General features: G+C 32.4%; 1 long non-coding RNA gene across 1 annotated transcript in view; it reads left to right on the forward strand.

Moving 5' to 3' along the window:
- The first annotated feature begins 1,386 nt into the window (after positions 1-1,386).
- Positions 1,387-26,886, forward strand: part of LOC133645086 (uncharacterized) — a 105,940-nt gene continuing 80,440 nt past the window's right edge. The window contains exons 1-3 of the long non-coding RNA XR_009824895.1: positions 1,387-1,544; positions 1,661-1,828; positions 3,733-3,881. This is a non-coding gene — a long non-coding RNA (uncharacterized LOC133645086). The remainder of the gene's footprint in view (positions 1,545-1,660; positions 1,829-3,732; positions 3,882-26,886) is intronic.

A 26,886-nucleotide genomic window follows, 5' to 3' on the forward strand; every position in this document is an offset into this window, starting at 1 on the left:
AATATTTCTCTTTTTGGTGTGGTTCCTGTATATTTTGATCAGGCAGACACAGGTAGTGCCTCCTGAGGTAGACACAGGTGGCGCCTCCTGAGGCGGACACGGGTAGTGCCTCCTGAGGCGGACACGGGTAGTGCCTCCTGAGGCGGACGCGGGTTTTGCCTCCTGAGGCGGACACAGGTAGTGCCTCCTGAGGTGGATACATGTAGTGCCTCTTGAGGCGGACACGGTTAGTGCCTTTCGTGGTACGGACACGTGTAGTGCCTCCTGAGGCGGACACAGGTAGTGCCTCCTGAGGCGGACACAGGTAGTGCCTCCTACACGGGTAGTGCCTCGTGTGTCGGACACAGGTAGTGCCTCCTGAGGCAGACACAGGTAGTGCCTCCAGAAACAGACACAGGTAGTGCCTCCTGAGGCAGACACATGTAGTGCCACCTGAGGCAGACACAGGTAGTGCCTCCTGAGGCGGACACAGGTAGTGCCTCTTGAGGCAGACACAGGTAGTGCCTCCTGAGTCAGACACATGTGGTGCTTCCTGAGGCAGACACAAGTAGTGCCTCCTGAGGCGGACGCGGGTAGTGCCTCCTAAAACGGACACAGGTAGTGCCCCCTGAGGCGGACACAGGTAGTGCCTCCTGAGGCGGACACGGGTAGTACCTCCCTTCTGGGGCGGTATAGCTTGGTTGGTAGAGTGGCCGTGCCAGCAACTTGAGGGTTCCAGGTTCGATCCCTGCTTCCGCCATCTTAGTCACTGCCGTTGTGTCCTTGGGCAAGACATTTTACCCACCTGCTCCCAGTGCCACCCACACTGGTTTAAATGTAACTTAGATATTGGCTTTCACTATGTAAAAGCGCTTTGAGACACTAGAGAAAAGTGTTGTATAAATATAATTCACTTCACTTCACTTCCTGTGACACAGGTAGTGCCTCTTGAGGCAGACACAACTAGTGCCTCCACAGGTCCACACAAAGTGTATTGAGTGTGTGCGTGCTTGTTGCCAGGGGGACAAGGCAGGCCATAAGGCAGCATGACTGATTACTGAAGTGCTGATATCAACCAAACCCTCCACACACACCCCCCCCGGGATTGTAAATAATGTAAATAATTCAATGTATATACTCTGATGATTAACTTGTGTGATGACTGTATTATGATGATAGTATATATTTGTACCATGAATTCATTTACGTGGACACAGGTAGTGTGTAAACAAGTTGAAAAACTTATTGGGGTGTTACCATTTAGTGGTCAATTGTAGGGAATATGTACTGTACTGTGCAATCTACTAATACAAGTTTCAATCAAGCAAGTACCTCTGTCTCACAGTAGGGGGCGATATACACAAACAGTTGAAGAACTGCCAACAGAAGAAGTAGAAGAAGAAAACAACAAGACAACACCTGCTAGCTTCCCGCAAACTTTGACGCTTTTTCGCCCTAAAAATGGAGGATTTTATATCTAAAATAAGGAATTTTTCAAGAGTAGACTTTTAATGAAAGCAGGAAGTCATGAATACTAGGAGAGCAACGCCAGATTTGATTGACAGGTGTGTGGTCCCAGGACAGAAAATAACGTGTTCATTCCAAAAGGATTAAAAAAGAGTGCTACAAAAAAATACAAACAACTATTTATTGCTTTCCCCGCCTTTTATTCTCACCGAAGGGAGCGTGTTTGGAGCCAAATGTACAGTGCCTTCCGCCCCCATGCAGCTGAGGTAGACTCCAGCAACCCCGGGAGGGACAAGCGGTAGGAAATGGCTGGATGGGATGGATCTGAAAAAGCTGCCGAGAAGCCTCGACAAATATGAAAGCTCATCTGCCAACATTCAAGGTCAGATTTCTTTCAAAACGTTTGGAATGTCAAGTATTGATCTGGATCTAAATGAGACTAAATATCAGCATCACAATAACAATGTCAAGTATTGATCTGGATCTAAAGGAGACTAAATAACAGCATCACAATAACAATGTCAAGTATTGATCTGGATCTAAAGGAAACTAAATATCAGCATCACAATAACAATGTCAAGTATTGATCTAAAGGAGACTAAATATCAGCATCACAATAACAATGTCAAGTATTGATCTGGATCTAAGTGAGACTAAATATCAGCATCACAATAACAATGTCAAGTATTGATCTGGATCTAAATGAGACTAAATATCAGCATCACAATAACAATGTCAAGTATTGATCTGGCTGTAAATGAGACTAAATATCAGCATCACAATAACAATGTCAAGTATTGATCTGGATCTAAATGAGACTAAATATCAGCATCACAATAACAATGTCAAGTATTGATCTGGATCTAAATGAGACTAAATATCAGCATCACAATAACAATGTCAAGTATTGATCTGGATCTAAAGGAGACTAAATATCAGCATCACAATAACAATGTCAAGTATTGATCTGGATCTACGTGAGACTAAATATCAGCATCACAATAACAATGTCAAGTATTGATCTGGATCTAAAGGAGACTAAATATCAGCATCGCAATAACAATGTCAAGTATTGATCTGGATCTAAAGGAGACTAAATATCAGCATCACAATAACAATGTCAAGTATTGATCTGGATCTAAAGGAGACTAAATATCAGCATCACAATAACAATGTCAAGTATTGATCTGGCTGTAAATGAGACTAAATATCAGCATCACAATAACAATGTCAAGTATTGATCTGGATCTAAATGAGACTAAATATCAGCATCACAATAACAATGTCAAGTATTGATCTGGATCTAAAGGAGACTAAATATCAGCATCGCAATAACAATGTCAAGTATTGATCTGGATCTAAAGGAGACTAAATATCAGCATCACAATAACAATGTCAAGTATTGATCTGGCTGTAAATGAGACTAAATATCAGCATCACAATAACAATGTCAAGTATTGATCTGGATCTAAATGAGACTAAATATCAGCATCACAATAACAATGTCAAGTATTGATCTGGATCTAAATGAGACTAAATATCAGCATCACAATAACAATGTCAAGTATTGATCTGGATCTAAATGAGACTAAATATCAGCATCACAATAACAATGTCAAGTATTGATCTGGATCTAAAGGAGACTAAATATCAGCATCACAATAACAATGTCAAGTATTGATCTGGATCTAAATGAGACTAAATATCAGCATCACAATAACAATGTCAAGTATTGATCTGGATCTAAAGGAGACTAAATATCAGCATCACAATAACAATGTCAAGTATTGATCTGGATCTAAAGGAGACTAAATATCAGCATCACAATAACAATGTCAAGTATTGATCTGGCTGTAAGTGAGACTAAATATCAGCATCACAATAACAATGTCAAGTATTGATCTGGCTGTAAGTGAGACTAAATATCAGCATCACAATAACAATGTCAAGTATTGATCTGGATCTAAATGAGACTAAATATCAGCATCACAATAACAATGTCAAGTATTGATCTGGATCTAAAGGAGACTAAATATCAGCATCACAATAACAATGTCAAGTATTGATCTGGATCTAAAGGAGACTAAATATCAGCATCACAATAACAATGTCAAGTATTGATCTGGATCTAAATGAGACTAAATATCAGCATCACAATAACAATGTCAAGTATTGATCTGGCTGTAAATGAGACTAAATATCAGCATCACAATAACAATGTAAAGGGACATGGTGAGACATTTAAAGAGCTGATAAATAACACCTACTTTTTTGGGGGGGAAACAGGAGCTTGCATTTGGTGGCAATGATCTGCATGGAGGACGAGGGACTTTTAAAAGTCAAAAGAAGAAGGAGAAAAAGGAGGACTTCTACAACAAAGCCATGGAGATCTTCGTCCAGGAGGAAAGGCGAATGGACTTCATTGACAAGTAAAGGTAAGATATGCTGTCTAATGCAGGAGGTCCCCAAACTACGGCCCGGGGGCCGGGTGCGGCCCGCCAGCGTTCAAAATCCGGCCGGCGGGAAGTCCCAAGTTATATTTTTAAAAATCTGTCCTTTCTAATCCATTTTCCACCGCTTGTTACTCTCGCCGTCTCCTCGCCGCTCATATTGTCTAAACATGCATTTTCCCATCGACAACGTGACATCGTCGCGCTCATTGGGGCCAGCAACTTGAGGGTCCCAGGTTCGATCCCCGCCTCCGCCATCCTAGTCACTGCCGTCGTGTCCTTGGGCAAGACACTTTACCCACCTGCCGCCCGCGCTGGTTTAAAATGTAACTTAGATATTGGCTTTCACCATGTCAAAGCGCTTTGAGTCACCAGTTGTTTTATTAGTCAACATTGCAACTTTTTCTAAATTACATTTAACCTCTAAGCTTTTTTATTTCATTTTTGTTATGCTTTTGTTTATTTTAATAGTACTTTTAGAATGTGCCGTGGGCCTTTAAGACACTAGCTGTGGGCCGCAAATGGCCTCCGGGGCACACTTTTGACACCCCTGCTATAGATAATACAAAATTAAATGTGATAAATCTATGGATAAAAAGCAGAGCCTGGCGACGCATGCGCGTTTATCATAACTCTCTCTCTCTCTCTCTCTCTCTCTCTCTCTGCCCCTCCCTCACCAATGCTGCTGCGTGCACAATTTGTTTTGTTTTTAACCCCTTCTTAACCCTGAACGTACATTGAAAATACACGCAACCCTAACTCAAAATGCCGGACATTTGAGGCATTTAAGAAACTCCGCCCTGACAGCTCCGCAAAAGAGGACATGTCCGGTGAAAAGAGGACGTATGGTCAGTCTATCGTAGCCCGTTAGCTGCTAGCATGCCGAGTGTTGTGCCTCGGTGTGCATTGCTTACACAACGTGCGTTACGCTACTTAATTTGTCCGTGTGGATACTCGTTCGGTACACCTCCGAACCGAACCGGAACCCCCGTACCGAAACTGTTCAATACAAATACACGTACCGTTACACCCCTAATATATACTGTATATATATATACAAATTGTTTTAACTCAATGCGGCCCCCAAGTCAAAAAGTTGTCTGCTCTGCAGTTGCTGTGTTAATTGTGTGCTAAGTGTGTTGAAATGTTTTATTCTAGCATCATACTGTGTGTTTGTAAATCTGACTTGTGAGTCAGTAACTTAGCATCATACAGATATATAAGTGTGTATTTTGCTTTTATATATCTACGCAAAATACCCATTTATATATCTAAGTAAAATTCACATTTATATATCTAAGTACAATACACATGTATATATCTACGCAAAATACACATTTATATATCTGTGTATTTTGCTTAGATTTATGCATGTGTATTTTTATACTTAGATATATACATGTGTATTTTATTTAGATATACAATTGTGTCTTTTTTTAGATATATGCATGTTTATTATACTTAGATATATGCATGTGTATTATACTTAGATATATACATGTGTATTTTACTTAGATATATACATGTGTATTATACTTAGATATATAAATGTGTATTATACTTAGATATATAAATGTGTATTTTACTTAGATATATAAATGTGTATTTTACTTAGATATATACATTTGTATTATACTTAGATGTATACATGTGTATTATACTTAGATATATACATGTGTATTAAACGTAGATATATAAATGTGTATTATACTTAGATATATACATGTGTATTATACTTAGATATATAAATGTGTATTATACTTAGATATATAAATGTGTATTTTACTTAGATATATACATGTGTGTTTTATTTAGATACAGTATATAAGTGTGTCTTTTTTAGATATATGCATGTTTATTATACTTTGATATATAAATGTGTATTTTACTTCAATATACACATGTGTATTATACTTAGATATATACATGTGTATTTTACTTAGATATATACATGTGTATTATACTTAGATATATACATGTGTATTTTACTTAGATATATACATGTGTATTATACTTAGATATATAAATGTGTATTATACTTAGATATATAAATGTGTATTTTACTTAGATATATAAATGTGTATTTTACTTAGATATATACATTTGTATTATACTTAGATGTATACATGTGTATTATACTTAGATATATACATGTGTATTAAACGTAGATATATAAATGTGTATTATACTTAGATATATACATGTGTATTATACTTAGATATATAAATGTGTATTTTACTTCAAAATATACATGTGTATTATACTTAGATATATACATGTGTAAATACTTAGATATATACATGTGTATTTTACTTCGATATATAAGTGTCTCTTTTTAGATATATGCATTTTTATTATACTTAGATATATGCATGTGTATTATACTTAGATATATAAATGTGTATTTTACTTAGATATATACATGTGTATTATACTTAGATATATACATGTGTATTTTACTTAGACATGTGTATTATACTTAGATAAATAGATGTGTATTTTACTTAGATATATACATGTGTATTATACTTAGATATATAAGTGTGTATTTTACTTAGATATATAAGTGTGTATTTTACATAGATATATAAGTGTGTATTTTACTTAGATGTATAAGTGTGTATTTTACTCAGATGTATAAGTGTGTATTTTACTTAGATATATAAGTGTGTATTATACTTAGATATATCGAAATGTGTATTTTACTTGGATATATAAGTGTGTATTATACTTAGATATATCTAAATGTGTATTTTACTTAGATATATAAGTGTGTATTATACTTAGATATATAAGTGTGTATTATACTTAGATATATCTAAATGTGTATTTTACTTAGATATATAAGTGTGCATTATACTTAGATATATCTAAATGTGTATTTTACTTAGATATATAAGTGTGTATTTTACTTAGATATATAAGTGTGTATTATACTTAGATATATCGAAATGTGTATTTTACTTAGATATATAAGTGTCTCTTTTTAGATATATGCATTTTTATTATACTTAGATATATGCATGTGTATTATACTTAGATATATAAATGTGTATTTTACTTAGATATATACATGTGTATTATACGTGGATATATACATGTGTATTTTACTTAGACATGTGTATTATACTTAGATAAATAGATGTGTATTTTACTTAGATATATACATGTGTATTATACTTAGATATATGAGTGTGTATTTTACTTAGATATATAAGTGTGTATTTTACTTAGATATATAAGTGTGTATTTTACATAGATATATAAGTGTGTATTTTACTTAGATGTATAAGTGTGTATTTTACTCAGATGTATAAGTGTGTATTTTACTTAGATATATAAGTGTGTATTATACTTAGATATATCGAAATGGGTATTTTACTTGGATATATAAGTGTGTATTATACTTAGATATATCTAAATGTTTATTTTACTTAGATATATAAGTGTGTATTATACTTAGATACATAAGTGTGTATTATACTTAGATATATCTAAATGTGTATTTTACTTAGATATATAAGTGTGTATTATACTTAGATATATCTAAATGTGTATTTTACTTAGATATATAAGTGTGTATTATACTTAGATATATCGAAATGTGTATTTTACTTAGATATATAAGTGTGTATTATACTTAGAGATATATAAATGTGTATTTTACTTAGATATATACATGTGTATTTTACTTAGATATATAAGTGTGTCTTTTACTTAGATATATACATGTGTCTTTTACTTAGAGATATATAAATCAATCAATCAATCTATTTATATAGCCGTGTATTTTACTTAGATGTATAAGTGTGTATTATACTTAGATATATGCATGTGTATTACACTTAGAGATACATAAATGTGTATTTTACCTAGAAATATATAAATGTGTATTTTACTTAGATATATAGAAGTGTGTATTATACTTAGATATATATATGTGTATTATACTTATTATACTTACATATATAAATATAAACCTAGAAATATATGAATGTGTATTTTACTTAGATATATAGAAGTGTGTATTTTACTTAGAGATATCCATCCATCCATCCATCCATCCATCCATCCATCCATCCATCCATCCATTTCCTACCGCTTGTCCCTTTTAAGTGTGTATTATACTTAGATATATCCGTGTACACAGCGAGTAGACAGAAAGTGTCCACTGTCAATCATGTCATCACGCAGCGAGGCCATCAATTAGTGCTTCATATAACGATGAAGCCCCCGCCCCATGGTAATTAACTCAAGCAGTGAACCAGAAGACGCAGACGAGGGACAAGAAGGAAGTCATCACCACAGGGGGTGTGTGTGTGTGTGTGTGTGTGTGTGTGTGTGTGTGTGTGTGTGTGTGTGTGTGTGTGTGTGTGTGTGTGTGTGTGTGTGTGTGTGTGTGTGTGTGTGTGTGTGTGTGTGTGTGTGTTTCCTGGCGTCGTGGAGACACAGCTTCCTGTACCTGCTCCACATGTCCTCTCCTCAGCTCCAATCACGACACTGTCAATTATTCAGGATGCTCATCACATGTAATCTGATTACTCACTTGAGTGTCACTCATTAAGGAGCAGACATTTCCATATTCCTCCCTCTATGAGGAGCCATGGCGAGGCCACAGGTGACTGGTCTCACCTTGACACAACATGGTGGTCTCACCTGGACACACAACATGGTGGTCTCACCTGGACACACAACATGGTGGTCTCACCTGGACACACAACACGGTGGTCTCACCTGGACACACAACATGGTGGTCTCACCTTGACACAACATGGTGGTTTCACCTGGACACACAACATGGTGGTCTCACCTGGACACACAACATGGTGGTCTCAACTGGACACACAACATGGTGGTCTCACCTTGACACAACATGGTGGTCTCACCTGGACACACAACATGGTGGTCTCACCTTGACACAACATGGTGGTCTCACCTGGACACACAACATGGTGGTCTCACCTGGACACACAACATGGTGGTCTCACCTGGACACACAACATGGTGGTCTCACCTGGACACACAACATGGTGGTCTCACCATGACACAACATGGTGGTCTCACCTGGACACACAACATGGTGGTCTCACCTGGACACACAACAAGGTGGTCTCACCTGGACACACAACATGGTGGTCTCACCTGGACACACTCCTCTGATAATGAAACAACATGGTGGTCTCACCTGGACACACAACATGGTGGTCTCACCTGGACACACAACATGGTGGTCTCACCTGGACACACAACAAGGTGGTCTCACCTGGACACACAACAAGGTGGTCTCACCTGGACACACAACATGGTGGTCTCACCTGGACACACTCCTCTGATAATGAAACAACATGGTGGTCTCACCTGGACACACAACATGGTGGTCTCACCTGGACACACAACATGGTGGTCTCACCTGGACACACAACATGGTGGTCTCACCTGGACACACAACAAGGTGGTCTCACCTGGACACACAACATGGTGGTCTCACCTGGACACACTCCTCTGATAATGAAACAACATGGTGGTCTCACCTGGACACACAACATGGTGGTCTCACCTGGACACACAACAAGGTGGTCTCACCTGGACACACAACAAGGTGGTCTCACCTGGACACACAACACGGTGGTCTCACCTGGACACACAACAAGGTGGTCTCACCTGGACACACAACAAGGTGGTCTCACCTGGACACACTCCTCTGATAATGAAACAACATGGTGGTCTCACCTGGACACACAACATGGTGGTCTCACCTGGACACACAACAAGGTGGTCTCACCTGGACACACAACAAGGTGGTCTCACCTGGACACACAACACGGTGGTCTCACCTGGACACACAACAAGGTGGTCTCACCTGGACACACAACAAGGTGGTCTCACCTGGACACACTCCTCTGATAATGAAACAACATGGTGGTCTCACCTGGACACACAACACGGTGGTCTCACCTGGACACACAACACGTGGTCTCACCTGGACACACTCCTCCGATAATGAAACAACGTGGTGGTCTCACCTGGCCAATCAGAACACACCTGTCCCTGTGTGCCGATCAGGACACACCTGTCCCTGTTTGCCAATCAGGACACTCCTGTACCTGTGTGCCAATCAGGACACACCTGTCCCTGTTTGCCAATCAGGACACTCCTGTAACTGTGTGCCAATCAGGACACACCTGTCCCTGTGTGCCAATCAGGACAATCCTGTACCTGTGTGCCAATCAGAACAATCCTGTACCTGTTTGCCAATCAGGACACACCTGTCCCTGTGTGCCGATCAGGACACACCTGTACATGTGTGCCAATCAGGACACACCTGTCCCTGTGTGCCAATCAGGACAATCCTGTACCTGTGTGCCAATCAGAACAATCCTGTACCTGTTTGCCAATCAGGACAAACCTGTCCCTGTGTGCCAATCAGGACATACCTGTCCCTCTGTGCAAATCAGGACAAACCTGTACCTGTTTGCCAATCAGGACAAACCTGCCCCTGTATGCCAATCAGGACAAACCTGTACCTGTTTGCCAATCAGGACAAATCAGGACACACCTGTCCCTGTGTGCCAATCAAGACACACCTGTCCCTGTGTGCCAATCAGGACACACCTGTTCCTGTGTGCCAATCAGGAAAGACCTGTACCCGTTTGCTGATCAGGACAAACCTGTCCCTGTTTGCCAATCAGGACAAACCTGTCCCTGTGTGCCAATCAGGACACACCTGTCCCTGTGTGCCAATCAGGGCACACCTGTCCCTGTGTGCCAATCAGGACACACCTGTCCCTGTGTGCCAATCAGGACACACCGGTCCCTGTGTGCCAATCAAGACAAACCTGTCACTGTGTGCCAAGCAGGACACTTTGGTCCCTTATTTAATTGCGTTCAATAGTTTTTTCCAACCTACTGAAAGTTTAAGGGTGTAAATATTAGCAAGTGATACAAAATAATGTGTTCATCACACAGCTGCAAATGACAATGTTGCTTCACCGCATTATTTGTACGTGCTACTGTAAGGTAATGACGCTAGCGTCGTTAGCATGAGCTAATATGCGAACACGTTTACGAGTGTCTGTGTTAGTATCATCAACTTAAACCTTTGAACCGGAAGTAGAAGTGCCGTTTTGTCGTCTAATCGTCCATAGCGTTTCTACCCGTATGAAGTCTTCATTCGTCACTCCAAGCAACGTTTGTAAGTTTTACAATATAACTACAACAATTCTTACTTGTAGGAATGTTTTCATGCATATTTGTACGTGGTATCGTCATGTCATCAAGCTAGCGTCGTTAGCATTAGCTAATACGCTAACACGTAACTTACAATGGTGTTCTTTCTGTTTTGTCCCGGTTTCACAAACTCCTCAGTAAATTCACCGAAACGTCACCGTGGAGTTATTGAGTCCGTTTAGCTGATTGGAGAGCTATGACGATGACTTCTGTTTTGTTTGAGCAGCCCTTTTACTGCCGTGTCACAGACACCGTTTGGACACAATTAAAACCTCTAAAGGCTTAGTTGGCCACATGCGTGGACAGCACCTTTTAGCTCTTATTTCCAAAATTGTGTACACTACTGAATTGGGGTCTTATGGCCACTTATGTGGACACTTGTACTGCCATCTGGTGGTGTCAGAAGAGTATAACATAAAATGGAATTTGGAAAAAAAAAGTGTAAAAATAAGAATTGGCATGGTGCACTGGTTGTAAGTGTATATTGTGTTTTTTATGTTGATTTAATAATCAAAACAACAAAAAATAAAAAAAAATAAAAAACAAACAAAAAAACATTCTGTGTAAATAACTCATTTCACAACGTATATATGTATGCGACTTATAGTCTGGTGCAGCTTATACTCAGAATTTTTTTTAAAAATTAAAAATTAATTTTTTTAAAGTATTTGTAGATATTACTTTGTTTTTTTGCTGTTTCTTTTTTTTGGGGGGTGGGTGGTGGTTTGTATGGTTGGAATATAAACAAAAAATATTTTGACATTTAGGGCAGACAACAGATATATGATGTATGTGAATATGATGTAATGGATAGGAATGTCTGATGCTGGATGTCAATAAAAATAAAATGGGGGGAAAATAAAAAAATAAAATTAATTGGTGGGTGCGGCTTATATACCAGTGCACTCTATAGTCCGAAATATAGGGTACATGTTTATATTTTTAGTCAAATGTTATTACTTGACTAAAAATATAAACATGTACCCTATATATTATGATGAGGTGGCGACTTGTCCAGGGTGTACCCCGCCTTCCGTCCGAATGCAGCACCCCCCGCCACCCCAAAAGGGACAAGCGGTAGAAAATGGATGGATGGATGTTATTATTTATTGTTTACATTGAACTAACAGAGCAAAAATCCTTGTTTATTAAACATAACTGGCTAATAAATCTGATTCTAATTCATATCTGGATGGATAAAGTATATACTAAACTGGTATTAAAAATGAGGACCTAATAAAACTCCGGACAGGCTAACCTCCTCCAACCTCCGAGGACAAAGCTACGAACAATGGGAGACCATGCTTTCTGCTCTGCCGCGCCCAGTCTGTGGAACGCTCTCCCTGACCACCTGAGGGCACCACAGACTGTGGATGCTTTTAAAAAAGGCTTAAAAACCCTTCTTTTTAAAAAAGCCTTTTTTTTTTTTAGATATATGCATACTTGTTTTAGCTATTTGGCTGTTCTAGTGTTTATTTTTATTAATTTTTTATTATCTTTTTATTTAATTTGTTTTATACACTGTAGCACTTTGAGGTTGTTTACTCGATATAAAGTGCTTTTTACGAATAAAATATATTATTATTATTATTATTATTATAAATAAATACAAATGTATATATTTTTTAATTGAATTAAAATAAAAATGAATCCAGTGTGAGTGTGTGCTAAAAAAGAGGCTGATGAAGGGAAGAACATTTAGCAGAATTCAAAGACCATGCGAGGTAACGTCAAGCTTCTCTTCCCTTTTTAGAGACGTGGAAACACTCTTTGTGTTTGCTGCTCGCCGACCATTAAATGTTCTTTGACGAGACAAAGCAATCCGCTGAGGCCAAAACTTCCCGCCGAGTCCAAATGCGTTTTAGCGGCCGCGAGCGCTGCCAGCCGCCTTTCAGAAAGAAGCTGCAAGGCTTTGAGAGGAGCAGAAGAAAGGTGCTGCACATTCACTCAGCAACAAACTTTTTAAGACACGAGCGCAAGATTCCGTGCTCCTTGAAAAATGTGAGCCCTTTTCACACCGATTAGCATGACATTTTTTTTTTCAGCTCGTTATGCAGCCGTACGCCAAAAAGTCATTTAACTTGTCAAATGTTTACTAGTTAGCATGCTAACAATAGCGTGCACATTTTTTTTTAGCTAACTTTACAGCCGTACACCTCAGAGTCATGTGACTAGGTACTTGACACATGCTAGCTGTTAGCACGCTAATGCGCGTGTGCTAGCATGCGAACATTAGCATTCTAACGTTTTTCAGTTAATTTCGCAGCTGTACACCTCAAAGGCAAAGTCGTTTTGATAGTAGGCTAATATAGCTAATATAGACACTTACATCATGTGTTGTCTTCATTATAACACTTATGTACGACTTTTAAAGTCATTTTGATAGTAGGCTATTATAGCTAATATAGACACTTACATCATGTGTTGCCTTCATTATATCACTTATATAAGACCTTTAAAGTAATTTTGATAGTAGGCTAATATAGACACTTACATCATGTGTTGCCTTCATTATATCACTTATATAAGACTTTTAAAGTCATTTTGATAGTAGGCTAATATAGACACTTACATCATGTGTTGCCTTCATTATAACACTTATATAAGACCTTTAAAGTCATTTTGATAGTAGGCTAATATAGACACTTACATCATGTGTTGTCTCCATTATAACACTTATATAAGACTTTTAAAGTCATTTTGATAGTAGGCTATTATAGCTAATATAGCCACTTACATCATGTGTTGTCTTCATTATAACACTTATGTAAGACTTTTAAAGTCATTTTGATAGTAGGCTATTATAGCTAATATAGACACTTACATCATGTGTTGCCTTCATTATATCACTTATATAAGACCTTTAAAGTCATTTTGATAGTAGGCTAATATAGACACTTACATCATGTGTTGCCTTCATTATATCACTTATATAAGACCTTTAAAGTCATTTTGATAGTAGGCTAATATAGCTAATATAGACACTTACATCATGTGTTGTCTTCATTATAACACTTATATAATACGTTTAAAGTAGTTTTGATAGTAGGCTAATATAGCTAATATAGACACTTACATAATGTGTTGTCTTCATTATAACACTTTTATACGACTTTTAAAGTCATTTTGATAGTAGGCTAATATAGCTAATATAGACACTTACATCATGCGTTGTCTTCATTATAATACTTATATAAGACGTTTAAAGTCATTTTGATAGTAGGCTAATATAGCTAATACAGACACTTACATCATGTGTTGCCTTCCTTATAACACTTATATAAGACTTTTAAAGTCATTTTGATAGTAGGCTAATATAACTAATATAGACACTTACATCATGTGTTGTATTCATTATAACACTTATATAAGACTTTTAAAGTCATTTTGATAGTAGGCTAATATAGATAATACAGACACTTACATAATGTGTTGCCTTCATTATAACACTTATATAAGACTTTTAAAGTCATTTTGATAGTTAGCTAATATAGCTAATATAGACACTTACATCATGTGTTGTCTTCATTATAACACTTATATAAGACTTTTAAAGTAGTTTTGATAGTAGGCTAATATAGCTAATATAGACACTTACATCATGTGTTGCCTTCATTATAACACTTATATAAGACTTTTAAAGTAGTTTTGATAGTAGGCTAATATAGCTAATATAGACACTTACATCAAGTGTTGTCTTCATTATAACACTTATATAAGACTTTTAAAGTCATTTTGATAGTAGGCTAATATAGCTAATATAGACACTTACATCATGTGTTGTCTTCATTATAACACTTATATAATACGTTTAAAGTCATTTTGATAGTAGGCTAATATAGCTAATATAGACACTTACATCATGTGTTGTCTTCATTATAACACTTATATAATACGTTTAAAGTCATTTTGATAGTAGGCTAATATAGCTAATATAGACACTTACATCATGTGTTGTCTTCATTATAACACTTATATAATACGTTTAAAGTCATTTTGATAGTAGGCTAATATAGCTAATATAGACACTTACATCATGTGTTGTCTTCATTATAACACTTATATAATACGTTTAAAGTCATTTTGATAGTAGGCTAATATAGCTAATATAGACACTTACATCATGTGTTGTCTTCATTATAACACTTATATAATACGTTTAAAGTCATTTTGATAGTAGGCTAATATAACTAATATAGACACTTACATCATGTGTTGTCTTCATTATAACACTTATATAAGACTTTTAAAGTCATTTTGATAGTAGGCTAATATAACTAATATAGACACTTACATCAAGTGTTGTCTTCATTATAACACTTATATAAGACTTTTAAAGTAGTTTTGATAGTAGGCTAATATAGCTAATATGGACACTTACATCATGTGTTGTCTTCATTATAACACTTTTATACGACTTTTAAAGTCATTTTGATAGTAGACTAATATAGCTAGTATAGACACTTACATAATTTGTTGTCTTCATTATAACACTTATATAAGACTTTTAAAGTCATTTGGATAGTAGGCTAATATAGCTAATATAGACACTTACATCATGTGTTGTCTTCATTATAACACTTATGTAAGACTTTTAAAGTCATTTTGATAGTAGGCTAATATAGCTAATATAGACACTTACATCATGTGTTGCCTTCATTATAACACTTATTTAAGACTTTTAAAGTCATTTTGATAGTAGGCTAATATAACTAATATAGACACTTACATCATGTGTTGTCTTCATTATAACACTTATATAAGACTTTTAAAGTCATTTTGATAGTAGGCTAATATAGCTAATATAGACACTTACATCATGTGTTGTCTTCATTATAACACTTATATAAGACTTTTAAAGTCATTTTGATAGTAGGCTAATATAGCTAATATAGACACTTACATCATGTGTTGTCTTCATTATAACACTTATATTAGACTTATTAAAGTCATTTTGATAGTAGGCTATTATAACTAATATAGACACTTACATCAAGTGTTGCCTTCATTATAACACTTTTATACGACTTTTAAAGTCATTTTGATAGTAGGCTAATATAACTAATATAGACACTTACATCAAGTGTTGCCTTCATTATAACACTTTTATACGACTTTTAAAGTCATTTTGATAGTAGGCTAATATAGCTAATATAGACACTTACATCATGTGTTGTCTTCATTATAACACTTATATAAGACTTTTAAAGTCATTTTGATAGTAGGCTAATATAGCTAATATAGACACTTACATCATGTGTTGTCTTCATTATAACACTTATATTAGACTTATTAAAGTCATTTTGATAGTAGGCTATTATAACTAATATAGACACTTACATCAAGTGTTGCCTTCATTATAACACTTTTATACGACTTTTAAAGTCATTTTGATAGTAGGCTAATATAACTAATATAGACACTTACATCAAGTGTTGCCTTCATTATAACACTTTTATACGACTTTTAAAGTCATTTTGATAGTAGGCTAATATAACTAATATAAACACTTACATCATGTGTTGTCTTCATCATAACACTTATATAAGACTTTTAAAGTCATTTTGATAGTAGGCTAATATAGCTAATATAGACACTTACATCATGTGTTGTCTTCATTATAACACTTTTATACGACTTTTAAAGTCATTTTGATAGTAGACTAATATAGCTAGTATAGACACTTACATAATTTGTTGTCTTCATTATAACACTTATATAAGACTTTTAAAGTCATTTTGATAGTAGGCTAATATAACTAATATAAACACTTACATCATGTGTTGTCTTCATTATAATACTTATATAAGACTTTTAAAGTCATTTTGATAGTAGGCTAATATAGCTAATATAGACACTTACATCATGTGTTGTCTTCATCATAACACTTATATAAGACTTTTAAAGTCATTTTGATAGTAGGCTAATATAGCTAATATAGACACTTACATCATGTGTTGTCTTCATTATAACACTTTTATACGACTTTTAAAGTCATTTTGATAGTACACTAATATAGCTAGTATAGACACTTACATAATTTGTTGTCTTCATTATAACACTTATATAAGACTTTTAAAGTCATTTTGATAGTAGGCTAATATAGCTAATATAGACACTTACATCATGTGTTGTCTTCATTATAACACTTTTATACGACTTTTAAAGTCATTTTGATAGTAGGCTTATATAACTAATATAGACACTTACATCATGTGTTGTCTTCATTATAACACTTATATAAGACTTTTAAAGTCATTTTGATAGTAGGCTAATATAACTAATATAGACACTTACATCATGTGTTGTCTTCATCATAACACTTATATAAGACTTTTAAAGTAATTTTGATAGTAGGCTAATATAGCTAATATAGACACTTACATCATGTGTTGTCTTCATCATAACACTTATATAAGACTTTTAAAGTCATTTTGATAGTTGGCTAATATAGCTAATATAGACACTTACATCATGTGTTGTCTCCATTATAACACTTATGTAAGACTTTTAAAGTCATTTTGATAGTAGGCTAATATAACTAATATAGACACTTACATCATGTGTTGTCTTCATTATAACACTTATATAAGACTTTTAAAGTCATTTTGATAGTAGGCTAATATAGCTAATATAGACACTTACATCATGTGGTGCCTTCATTATAACACTTACATACGACTTTTAAAGCCATTTTGATAGTAGGCTAATATAGCTAATATAGACACTTACATCTTGTGTTGTCTTCATTATAACACTTATATAAGACTTTTAAAGTAATTTTGATAGTAGGCTAATATAACTAATATAGACACTTACATCAATTGCCTTCATTATAACACTTATATAAGACCTTTAAAGTCATTTTGATAGTAGGCTAATATAGACACTTACATCATGTGTTGTCTTCATTATAACACTTATATAATACGTTTAAAGTAGTTTTGATAGTAGGCTAATATAGCTAATATAGACACTTACATAATGTGTTGTCTTCATTATAACACTTTTATCCGACTTTTAAAGTCATTTTGATAGTAGGCTAATATAACTAATACAGACACTTACATCATGTGCTGTATTCATTATAACATTTATATAAGACTTTTAAAGTCATTTTGATAGTAGGCTAATATAACTAATATAGACACTTACATCATGTGTTGTCTTCATTATAACACTTATATTAGACTTATTAAAGTCATTTTGAAAGTAGGCTAATATAACTAATATAGACACTTACATCATGTGTTGTCTTCATTATAACACTTATATTAGACTTATTAAAGTCATTTTGATAGTAGGCTAATATAGACACTTACATCAAGTGTTGCCTTCATTATAACACTTTTATACGACTTTTAAAGTCATTTTGATAGTAGGCTAATATAGACACTTACATCATGTGTTGTCTTCATCATAACACTTATATAAGACTTAAAGTAATTTTGATAGTAGGCTAATATAGCTAATATAGACACTTACATCATGTGTTGTCTTCATCGTAACACTAATATAAGACTTTTAAAGTCATTTTGATAGTAGGCTAATATAGACACTTACATCATGTGTTGTCTTCATCATAACACTTATACAAGACTTTCAAAGTAATTTTGATAGTAGGCTAATATAGCTAATATAGACACTTACATCATGTGTTGTCTTCATTATAACACTTATATAAGACTTTTAAAGTCATTTTGATAGTAGGCTAATATAGCTAATATAGACACTTACATCATGTGTTTTATTCATTATAACACTTATATAAGACTTTTAAAGTCATTTTGATAGTAGGCTAATATAACTAATACAGACACTTACATCATGTGGTGCCTTCATTATAACACTTATATAAGACTTTTAAAGTCATTTTGATAGTAGGCTAATATAGCTAATATAGACACTTACATCATGTGTTGTCTTCATTATAACACTTATATAAGACTTTTAAAGTAATTTTGATAGTAGGCTAATATAACTAATATAGACACTTACATCAATTGCCTTCATTATAACACTTATATAAGACCTTTAAAGTCATTTTGATAGTAGGCTAATATAGACACTTACATCATGTGTTGTCTTCATTATAACACTTATATAATACGTTTAAAGTAGTTTTGATAGTAGGCTAATATAGCTAATATAGACACTTACATAATGTGTTGTCTTCATTATAACACTTTTATCCGACTTTTAAAGTCATTTTGATAGTAGGCTAATATAACTAATACAGACACTTACATCATGTGTTGTATTCATTATAACATTTATATAAGACTTTTAAAGTCATTTTGATAGTAGGCTAATATAACTAATATAGACACTTACATCATGTGTTGTCTTCATTATAACACTTATATTAGACTTATTAAAGTAATTTTGAAAGTAGGCTAATATAACTAATATAGACACTTACATCATGTGTTGTCTTCATTATAACACTTATATTAGACTTATTAAAGTCATTTTGATAGTAGGCTAATATAACTAATATAGACACTTACATCAAGTGTTGCCTTCATTATAACACTTTTATACGACTTTTAAAGTCATTTTGATAGTAGGCTAATATAGACACTTACATCATGTGTTGTCTTCATCGTAACACTAATATAAGACTTTTAAAGTCATTTTGATAGTAGGCTAATATAGACACTTACATCATGTGTTGTCTTCATCATAACACTTATACAAGACTTTCAAAGTAATTTTGATAGTAGGCTAATATAGCTAATATAGACACTTACATCAAGTGTTGTCTTCATTATAACACTTATATTAGACTTATTAAAGTCATTTTGATAGTAGGCTAATATAACTAATACAGACACTTACATCATGTGTTGTCTTCATTATAACACTTATATAAGACTTTTAAAGTCATTTTGATAGTAGGCTAATATAGCTAATATAGACACTTACATCATGTGTTGTCTTCATCATAACACTTATATAAGACTTTTAAAGTCATTTTGATAGTAGGCTAATATAACTAATATAGACACTTACATCAAGTGTTGCCTTCATTATAACACTTTTATACGACTTTTAAAGTCATTTTGATAGTAGGCTAATATAGACACTTACATCATGTGTTGTCTTCATCATAACACTTATATAAGACTTTTAAAGTCATTTTGATAGTAGGCTAATATAACTAATATAGACACTTACATCATGTGTTGTCTTCATTATAACACTTATACAAGACTTTCAAAGTAATTTTGATAGTAGGCTAATATAGACACTTACATCAAGTGTTGTCTTCATTATAACACTTATATTAGACTTATTAAAGTCATTTTGATAGTAGGCTAATATAACTAATACAGACACTTACATCATGTGTTGTCTTCATTATAACACTTATATAAGACTTTTAAAGTCATTTTGATAGTAGGCTAATATAGCTAATATAGACACTTACATCATGTGTTGTCTTCATCATAACACTTATATAAGACTTTTAAAGTCATTTTGATAGTAGGCTAATATAACTAATATAGACACTTACATCAAGTGTTGCCTTCATTATAACACTTTTATACGACTTTTAAAGTCATTTTGATAGTAGGCTAATATAGACACTTACATCATGTGTTGTCTTCATCATAACACTTATATAAGACTTTTAAAGTCATTTTGATAGTAGGCTAATATAACTAATATAGACACTTACATCATGTGTTGTCTTCATTATAACACTTATATAAGACTTTTAAAGCCATTTTGATAGTAGGCTAATATAACTAATATAGACACTTACATCATGTGTTGTCTTCATTATAACACTTATATAAGACTTTTAAAGTCATTTTGATAGTAGGCTAATATAACTAATATAGACACTTACATCAAGTGTTGCCTTCATTATAACACTTTTATACGACTTTTAAAGTCATTTTGATAGTAGGCTAATATAGACACTTACATCAAGTGTTGTCTTCATTATAACACTTATATAAGACTTTTAAAGTCATTTTGATAGTAGGCTAATATAGACACTTACATCATGTGTTCATAATAACATTTATATAAGGATTTCAATTTTTTGCGGCTCCAGACAGATAATTTTTTTAGTATTTTTAGTCCCTCTTTGAACATTTTAGGTTGCCGACCCCTGACCTCGATCAATTAATAGACGTCCTCACAAATATGAATATAAACATGAAGTAGGGGTGCATTAGTTGATCGATAAATCGATGAATATACCTAAACCTCGAGTATAAGCTGGGTATCGATCCAAGATTGTATTTGATGGATTGTAGAACAAAGAGAAACATAGAGTTGAAGAACGGCAGACTTTATGTGACGTTTAACACGTTTTAATTGCAATGTGTTGGCGTGAGACGGTGAGCAAGAAGTGTGGGGTCTGAATGCTGAGAGGCGGCAGGTCAAATACGGGGTGCGGGCTGGCAGTCCCAAAGTGCTCCGGCGAGGGAAAAAAGGTGTGTGGACAAAACGCCGGTGTGTTGTTTTCACCTGGGTTATTATCCACCTGACCCCACGGAGAGAAGACATTAAAGCGTTTTATCCAAAGTGCACCTGAATGCTGCTAATTGCAGCGTGCTAACTGGACCCCCGCTGCCCGCCCTGACCCGAGCAGCACTCAGCTCCAATCACTGCAATTATTCCTCATTCAGTCTGCGCTCAGTGCCACAACATTCTTGATCCCAAACACTCCTTTTGTTTGCACTTTACCTGCCTGCACCTCCCACCTCCACACCAACGTGCTGCGTGGGCTCTTTTTTCATCACAACTTCATTTATCGGGACTCGGGTTGTCCCGGTGCCAATGTTTTGGTGCCGGTACCAACATGTATTTCGATACTTTTCGGTACTTTTCTATATAAAGGGGCCACAAAAAATGTCATTATTGGCTTTATTTGAACAAAAAATCTTAGAGTACATGAAACATGTTTTTTATTGTAATTTAGTCCTTAAATAAAATAGTGAACATACTAGACAACTTGTCTTTTAGTAGTAAGTAAACAAACAAAGACTCCTAAACATAAACATATGTTTATTATTGCAATTTAGTCATATTAAACATATTAAACATATGTTTATTATTGCAATTTAGTCATATTAAACATATTAAACATATGTTTATTATTGCTATTTAGTCCTTAAATAAAATAGTGAACATACTAGACAACTTGTCTTTTAGTAGTAAGTAAACAAACAAAGACTCCTAAACATAAACATATGTTTATTATTGCAATTTAGTCATATTAAACATATGAAACATATGAAACATATGATTATTATTGCAATTTAGTCCTTAAATAAAATATTGAACATATTAGACAACTTGTCTTTTAGTAGCAAGTAAACAAACAAAGACTCCTAAATACAAACATATGTTTATTATTGCAATTTAGTCATATTAAATATATTAAACATATGTTTATTATTGCAATTTAGTCATATTAAACATATTAAACATATGTTTATTATTGCAATTTAGTCATATTAAACATATTAAACATATGAAGCATATGATTATTATTGCAATTTAGTCCTTAAATAAAATATTGAACATATTAGACAACTTGTCTTTTAGTAGCAAGTAAACAAACAAAGACTCCTAAATACAAACATATGTTTATTATTGCAATTTAGTCATATTAAATATATTAAACATATGTTTATTATTGCAATTTAGTCATATTAAACATATTAAACATATGTTTATTATTGCAATTTAGTCCTTAAATAAAATAGTGAACATACTAGACAACTTGTCTTTTAGTAGTAAGTAAACAAACAGACTCCTAAACATAAACATATGTTAATTATTGCAATTTAGTCATATTAAACACATTAAACATATGTTTATTATTGCTATTTAGTCCTTAAATAAAATAGTGAACATACTAGACAACTTGTCTTTTAGTAGTAAGTAAACAAACAAAGACTCCTAAACATAAACATATGTTTATTATTGCAACTTACTCATATTAAACATATTAAACATATGTTTATTATTGCAATTTACTCATATTAAACATATTAAACATATTAAACATATGAAGCATATGATTATTATTGCAATTTAGTCCTTAAATAAAATATTGAACATATTAGACAACTTGTCTTTTAGTAGCAAGTAAACAAACAAAGACTCCTAAACACAAACATATGTTTATTATTGCAATTTAGTCATCTTAAACATATTAAACATATGTTTATTATTGCAATTTAGTCCTTAAATAAAATATTGAACATATTAGACAACTTGTCTTTTAGTAGCAAGTAAACAAACAAAGACTCCTAAACACAAACATATGTTTATTATTGCAATTTAGTCATCTTAAGCATATTAAACATATGTTTATTATTGCAATTTAGTCCTTAAATAAAATAGTGAACATACTAGACAACTTGTCTTTTAGTAGTAAGTAAACAAAGACTCCTAAACATAAACATATGTTTATTATTGCAATTTAGTCATATTAAACATATTAAACCAATGTTTATTATTGCAATTTAGTCCTTAAATAAAATAGTGAACATACTAGACAACTTGTCTTTTAGTAGTAAGTAAACAAACAGACTCCTAAACATAAACATATGTTAATTATTGCAATTTAGTCATATTAAACATATTAAACATATGTTTATTATTGCAATTTAGTCCTTAAATAAAATAGTGAACATACTAGACAACTTGTCTTTTAGTAGTAAGTAAACAAACAAAGACTCCTAAACATAAACATATGTTTATTATTGCAATTTACTCATATTAAACATATTAAACATATTAAACATATGTTTATTATTGCAATTTACTCATATTAAACATATTAAACATATTAAACATATGAAGCATATGATTATTATTGCAATTTAGTCCTTAAATAAAATATTGAACATATTAGACAACTTGTCTTTTAGTAGCAAGTAAACAAACAAAGACTCCTAAACATAAACATATGTTTATTATTGCAATTTAGTCATCTTAAACATATTAAACATATGTTTATTATTGCAATTTAGTCCTTAAATAAAATAATGAACATACTAGACAACTTGTCTTTTAGTAGTAAGTAAACAAACAAAGACTCCTAAACATAAACATATGTTTATTATTGCAAATTAGTCATATTAAACATATGAAACATATGAAACATATGATTATTATTGCAATTTAGTCCTTAAATAAAATAGTGAACATACTAGACAACTTGTCTTTTAGTAGTAAGTAAACAAACAAAGACTCCTAAACATAAACATATGTTAATTATTGCAATTTAGTCATCTTAAACATATTAAACATATGTTTATTATTGCAATTTAGTCCTTAAATAAAATATTGAACATATTAGACAACTTGTCTTTTAGTAGCAAGTAAACAAACAAAGACTCCTAAACACAAACATATGTTTATTATTGCAATTTAGTCATCTTAAACATATTAAACATATGTTTATTATTGCAATTTAGTCCTTAAATAAAATAGTGAACATACTAGACAACTTGTCTTTTAGTAGTAAGTAAACAAAGACTCCTAAACATAAACATATGTTTATTATTGCAATTTAGTCATATTAAATATATTAAACATATTAAACATATGTTTATTATTACAATTTAGTCATATTAAACATATTAAACCAATGTTTATTATTGCAATTTAGTCCTTAAATAAAATAGTGAACATACTAGACAACTTGTCTTTTAGTAGTAAGTAAACAAACAGACTCCTAAACATAAACATATGTTAATTATTGCAATTTAGTCATATTAAACATATTAAACATATGTTTATTATTGCTATTTAGTCCTTAAATAAAATAGTGAACATACTAGACAACTTGTCTTTTAGTAGTAAGTAAACAAAGACTCCTAAACATAAACATATGTTTATTATTGCAATTGACTCATATTAAACATATTAAACATATGTTTATTATTGCAATTTACTCATATTAAACATATTAAACATATTAAACATATGAAGCATATGATTATTATTGCAATTTAGTCCTTAAATAAAATATTGAACATATTAGACAACTTGTCTTTTAGTAGCAAGTAAACAAACAAAGACTCCTAAACATAAACATATGTTTATTATTGCAATTTAGTCATCTTAAACATATTAAACATATGTTTATTATTGCAATTTAGTCCTTAAATAAAATAATGAACATACTAGACAACTTGTCTTTTAGTAGTAAGTAAACAAACAAAGACTCCTAAACATAAACATATGTTTATTATTGCAAATTAGTCATATTAAACATATTAAACATATGAAACATATGATTATTATTGCAATGTAGTCCTTAAATAAAATAGTGAACATACTAGACAACTTGTCTTTTAGTAGTAAGTAAACAAACAAAGACTCCTAAACATAAACATATGTTTATTATTGCAATTTAGTCATATTAAACATATTAAACATATGATTATTATTGCAATTTAGTCCTTAAATAAAATATTGAACATATTAGACAACTTGTCTTTTAATAGTAAGTAAACAAACAAAGACTCCTAAACATAAACATATGTTTATTATTGTAATTTAGTCATATTAAATATATTAAACATATGTTTATTATTGCAATTTAGTCATATTAAACATATTAAACATATGTTTATTATTGCTATTTAGTCATATTAAACATATTAAACATATGATTATTATTGCAATCTAGTCCTTAAATAAAATAGTGAACATATTAGACAACTTGTCTTTTAGTAGCAAGTAAACAAACAAAGACTCCTAAACATAAACATATGTTAATTATTGCAATTTAGTCATATTAAACATATTAAACATATGTTTATTATTGCTATTTAGTCCTTAAATAAAATAATGAACATACTAGACAACTTGTCTTTTAGTAGTAAGTAAACAAACAAAGACTCCTAAACATAAACATATGTTAATTATTGCAATTTAGTCATATTAAACATATGAAACATATGAAACATATGATTATTATTGCAATTTAGTCCTTAAATAAAATAGTGAACATACTAGACAACTTGTCTTTTAGTAGTAAGTAAACAAACAAAGACTCCTAAACATAAACATATGTTAATTATTGCAATTTAGTCATCTTAAACATATTAAACATATGTTTATTATTGCAATTTAGTCCTTAAATAAAATATTGAACATATTAGACAACTTGTCTTTTAGTAGCAAGTAAACAAACAAAGACTCCTAAACACAAACATATGTTTATTATTGCAATTTAGTCATCTTAAACATATTAAACATATGTTTATTATTGCAATTTAGTCCTTAAATAAAATAGTGAACATACTAGACAACTTGTCTTTTAGTAGTAAGTAAACAAAGACTCCTAAACATAAACATATGTTTATTATTGCAATTTAGTCATATTAAATATATTAAACATATTAAACATATGTTTATTATTACAATTTAGTCATATTAAACATATTAAACCAATGTTTATTATTGCAATTTAGTCCTTAAATAAAATAGTGAACATACTAGACAACTTGTCTTTTAGTAGTAAGTAAACAAACAGACTCCTAAACATAAACATATGTTAATTATTGCAATTTAGTCATATTAAACATATTAAACATATGTTTATTATTGCTATTTAGTCCTTAAATAAAATAGTGAACATACTAGACAACTTGTCTTTTAGTAGTAAGTAAACAAAGACTCCTAAACATAAACATATGTTTATTATTGCAATTTACTCATATTAAACATATTAAACATATTAAACATATGTTTATTATTGCAATTTACTCATATT

Source organism: Entelurus aequoreus, linkage group LG28, assembly GCF_033978785.1.
Source record: "Entelurus aequoreus isolate RoL-2023_Sb linkage group LG28, RoL_Eaeq_v1.1, whole genome shotgun sequence".
Classification (NCBI taxonomy): Eukaryota; Metazoa; Chordata; class Actinopteri; order Syngnathiformes; family Syngnathidae; genus Entelurus; species Entelurus aequoreus.